The sequence below is a fragment of the Colobus angolensis genome, unplaced genomic scaffold (assembly GCF_000951035.1).
Source record: "Colobus angolensis palliatus isolate OR3802 unplaced genomic scaffold, Cang.pa_1.0 Scaffold449, whole genome shotgun sequence".
NCBI classification, from domain to species: domain Eukaryota; kingdom Metazoa; phylum Chordata; class Mammalia; order Primates; family Cercopithecidae; genus Colobus; species Colobus angolensis.
This window is the reverse complement of record NW_012117921.1, coordinates 154,191-159,550: the sequence shown is the minus strand read 5'-3', so window position 1 is coordinate 159,550 and position 5,360 is coordinate 154,191.

The following is a 5,360-nucleotide window of genomic DNA, read 5'->3' as shown; positions in this document are numbered from 1 at the left end:
AAACTATTATTTTATTAAATATGCTTTTCTAATATTTTACCACCCTTTATCCTTCTGGAAGATCCACAATATCAATGTTTTTTCATTTAGGCCAGGTGCGGTGGCTCAGGCCTGTAATCCTAGCACTTTGGGAGGCCAAGGCAGGCTGATCACCTGAGGTCAGGATTTTGAGGCCAGCCTGGCCAACATGGTGAAACCCCATCTCTACTAAAAAATGCAAAAATTAGCTGGGTGTGGTGGCAGGCACCTATAATCCCAGCTACTCAGGAGGCTGAGGCAGGAGAATCACTTGAACTCAGGAGGCAGAGGTTGCAGTGAGCCAGGATCATGCCACTGCACTCCAGCCTGGGCAACAAAGAGTGAAACTGTCTCAGACCAAAAAAAAAAAACAAAAAACAAACAAAAAACAAAAAACAAAAACAGTGTTCACTTAGTGGTGTCCATAAATCTTGCAGCCTGCCTGCCTTCTCCTTCCTTCCTTCCTTCCTTGCTATTTCTGCTTTTGTTTGTTGTTGTTGTTGTTTTTCAGAGTTTCACTCTTGTTGCCCAGGCTGGAGTGCAGTGGTGCAATCTCAGCTCACTGCAGCCTCCACTCCCTGGGTTCAAGTGATTCTTCCACCTCAGCCTTCCAAGTAGTTGGGATTATAGGTGCACACCAGTACGCCCAGGTAATTTTTGTATTTTTAGTAGAGATAATGTTTCACCATGTTGGCCAGGCTGGTCTTGAACTCCTGACCTTAGGTGATCTACACACCTTACCTAGCCTCCCAAAGTTCTGGGATTATAAGCATGAGCCACCGTGCCTGATTCCTTCCTTCCTTCCTTCCTTCCTTCCTTCCTTCCTTCCTTCCTTCCTTCCTTCCTTCCTTCCTTCCTTCCTGTCTTATTTCAAAAGACATGTCTTCCAGTTCAGAAATTATTTTATATACTTAGTCTAGTGTGTGGCTAAATTTTTATTTAATCCATTAAATTCTTCAGCTTTGAGATTTCTGCTTTTTTTAATACTATTTTTTTGTTGTTGTTGAATTTCTCATTCAGATTATGACATGTTTTTCTGATTTGGTTGAATTGTCTGTTTGTGTTCTTTTGTATCTCACTGAATTTTTTTTTCTTGTCATTGTTTTTGAGACAGGGCCTCACCCTCTTGCCCAGGCTGGAGTGCAGTGGTGTGATCGTAGCCCACTATAACCTCAAACTCTTGGGCTCAAGCAGTCCTCCTGCCTCAGTCTCCAGAGTAGCTGGGAATATAGCTGTGTGTCACCATCCCCAGCTAATTATTTATTTTTTCTGTAGAGATGTGGTCTTCCTGTGTTGCCCAGGTTGATCTCGAATCCCTGGCCTTAAGTCATCCTTCCATCCTGGCTTCTCAAAATACTGGGATTAGAGGCATGAACTACTCATTAAGTTTCTTTAAGATTATTATTTTTAATTTTTTTTCTTTCTGGCATTTCCTATATTTCCTATGATTACTGTTACTGGAGAATTATTGTTTTCTGTTAGAGGTGACATGTTTCTTTTTCATGGTTGATGTATTTCTACATTGATTTCTACATGTCTGGTGGAAAAGTCATTTTTCTATTTTTATGGAATACATTTTCAAGGGAAAAGTTTATTTGTATGAATGAGTCTTGGGATGTCACTACAGTGGGGTGCATTGGTGTTGGTTCTAGGTGGATGCAGTAGTGCAGTCTCCATGTAGTTTCTTCAGCTATAATCCACACTAGTGGAATCTGCAAGTTTCCCAGTAGCCTAAGCTGAGAGAATCTGTGGTGATGATGGTGTGGCTTTGCCAGAGGTGGGTTCACATGGCTGTTTCTGTTTCTCAGGTTGGAAGCATGTGTGTTTACACAGTGGGTCAGCCAACATGGGGTCTGGCTCTCTGGAGTTGGAACCTTCAGCCATCTGTGTACTGGAAGGGTGTAGTGGCTACTGGCCCCCAGAGAAGGGCACACTGCAGAAGTGGCTATGGTCTCAATATTGCACCATGCCGCAGCAGCTTGGCTCACAGGGAGTGGGTGGAGAGTGGGGAGTGTACACTTTGTGCTCCTAATCCAGGGCAAGGCAGCTGAGTCAATTCCTGGTAGATCTCCAAACTGGGCTTAGGACTTGTGAGGACTGTGAGATTCTCCTATAGTACAGACTGTAGGTATTTGGTGGCCATGTATCTAGTGAGAATCTTCTGCTTACCTATTCCTTGCAGTGGGAAATCCTTCCCATCTCTGGGCTGATCTGATCCTGGTGAGGGAAATGGGGCTACAAAGGGCAGGTGCCTCCATGTTGCCCTCCTGTGCTTCCAATCACCACAGGTGCATCTCCACTTTCTCACTGTACTCCAGTGCTCTTCCTTCAACAATCTAGTCAACTCTTAGCTATTTATTTATTGCCATGTCCTTTCTTGTGGGGGAGACTAGCATCAGGCATCTCTAGTCAGCCATCTTGCTCAAAAGTTTTAAATTTTGATGAAGTTCAATTTGCCTATTCTTTTCTTTTGTTGCTCATGTTTTTGGAGTTATATCTAAGAATTCTTTGCCAAATTTAAGATCATGTAGATTTACCTCTGTGTTTTCTTCTAAAAGGTTAATAGCTTTTGCTTTCTTACTAAATTTTCATCAATTTTCTTGAATAGAAGTTTCTTCACTTGCTGTTTACTCTTACGACTATTTCTAGAGGCTTTGAGAGAGAGAGAGAGAGTGTGTGTGTGTGTCTGTGTTTTCTTTTCTTTTCTTTTCTTTTTTTCTCAGACTGAGTTCACTTTTTTGCCCAGGCTGGGGTGCAATGGTGCAATCTTGGCTCACTGCAACTCCGCCTTCTGGGTTCAAGTGATTCTCCTGACTCAGCCTCCCAAGTAGCTGGGATTACAGGCATGTGCCACCATGCCTGGCTAATTTTGTATTTTTAGTAGAGATAAGGTTTTTCCATGTTGGTCAGGCTGGTCTCGAACTCCTGACCTCAGGTGATCTGCCTGCTTCGGCCTTCCAAAGTGTTGGGATTATAGACGTGAGCCACTGCACCCAGCCAATTTTTGTATTTTTAGTAGAGATGAGGTTTCACCATGTTACACAGGCTGGTCTCAAACTCCTGACCTCAAGTGATCCACCCACCTCGGCCTCCCAAAGTGTGGGATTACAGGCATGAGCCACCACACCTGGCCTACATGGTTTTTTTTTTTTAATAATTTCCCCCAGTTTCACTAGGGAGCTGGTCAGTGGAACTCCTCACATTGTCATGCCAGTTGTTGATCTCTGTCCATTCATTCTTGATAAAAATCTCAAAATAACAATATATATATTTTTCCCAATGCAAAACAAGAATCATATTTAATCACAAAAAAACTAGATACATTTATAATAAAGTCAGAAATGGTATAAGAATTTCTACTGTGGACTCTTCCAAGATGGCCAAATAGGAACAGCTTCTGTCTGCAGCTCCCAGTGAGATTGACACAGAAGATGGGTGATTTCTGCACTTCCAACTGAGGTACCTGGTTCATCTCACTAGGTACATCTCACTGAGGTACCTGGTTGAACAGTGGGTGCAGCCCACAGAGGGAGAGTGAAGGAGGGCGTAATGTTGCCTCATCCGGGAAGCACAAAGGGTTGGGGGATTTCCCTTTCCTAATCAAGGGAAGCCATGAGAGACTGTACTGGAAGGAACAGTACACTTCTGCCCAAATACTGCACCTTTCCCATGGTCTTCGCAACTGGCAGACTAGGAGATTCCCTCTGGTGCCTGGCTCAGTGGGTCCCATGCCCACAGAGCCCAGCAATCTATGATCCACTGGCTTGATATTCCTGCTGCTAGCTCAGCAGTCTGGGATTGACCTGCAGTGCTTCAGCTTGGTAGGGGGAGGGGTGTCTGCCATTGCTGAGACTTGAGTAGGTGGTTTTATGTTCACAGCATAAACAAAGCTGTGAAGAAGCTTGAACTGGGTGGAGCCCACTGCAGCTCAGCAAGGCCAACTGCCTCTCTAAATTCCACCTCTGTGGCAGGGCATATCTGAACAAAAGGCAGCAGCCCTAGTCAGGGACTTATAGATAAAACCCTCATCCCCCTGGGACAGAGCACCTGGGGGAAGGGGCAGCTGTGGGCCCAGCTTCTCCAGGCTTCAACGTCCCTGTCTGACAGCTCTGAAGAGAGCAGTCATTCTCCAAGCATGGCATTTGAGCTCAGGTAACGGACAGACTGCCTCCTCGAGTGGGTCCCTGACCCTTGTGTAGCCTGACTGGGAGACATCTCCCAGTAGGGGCCAACAGACACCTCATACAGGAGAGCTCTGTCTGGCATCTGGTGGGTGCCCCTCTTGAATGAAGCTTCCAGAAGAAGTATCAGGCAGCAATATTTGCTGTTTTGCAACCTCCTCTGGTGATACCCAGGCAAACAGGGTCTGGAGTGGACCTCCAGCAAACTCCAACAGACCTGCAGCTGAGGGCCCTGACTGTTAGAAGGAAAACTAACAAACAGAAAGGAATAGCATCAACATCAACAAAAAGGACATCCACACCAAAACCCCATCTGTAGGTCAGCAACATCAAAGATCAAAGGTAGATAAAACCACAAAGAAGTAGGGAAAACAGAGCAGAAAGGCTGAAAATTCCAAAAACCAGAACACCTCTTCTTCTCCAAAGGATTACAACTCCTCCCAGCAAGGGAACAAAACTGGATGGAGAATGAGTTTGATGGATGACAGAAGTAGGCTTCAGAAGGTGGGTAATAACAAACTTCTCTGAGCTAAAGCAGCATGTTCCAACCCATTGCAAGGAAGCTAAAAACCTTGAAGAAAAGGTAAGAGAATGGCTAACTAGAATAACCAGTGTAGGGAAGAACATAAATGACCTGATGGAGCTGAAAAACCCAGGACGAGAACTTCATGAGGCATACACAAGCTTCAGTAGCCAATTTGATCAAGCAGAAGAAAGGATATCAGTGATTGAAGATCAAATTAATGAAATAAAGTGGGAAGACAAGATTACAGAAAAAGAGTGAAAAGAAACAAAGCCTTCAAGAAATATGGGACTATGTGAAAAGACCAAATCTACATTTGATTGGTGTACTTGAAAGTGATGGGGAGAATAGGACCAAGTGAGAAAACACTCTTCAAGATATTATCCAGGAGAACTTCCCCAACATAGCAAGGCAGGCCAACATTCAAATTCAGGAAATACAGAGAACACCACAAAGATGTTCCTTGAGAAGAGCAACCCCAAGACACATAATCATCAGATTCACCAAGGTTGAAATGAAGGAAAAAATGTTAAGGGCAGCCAGAGAGAAAGGTCAGATTACCCACAAAGGGAAGCCTGTCAGACTAAGAGTGGATCTCTCTGCAGAAACCCTACAAGCCAGAAGAGAGTGGGGGCCAA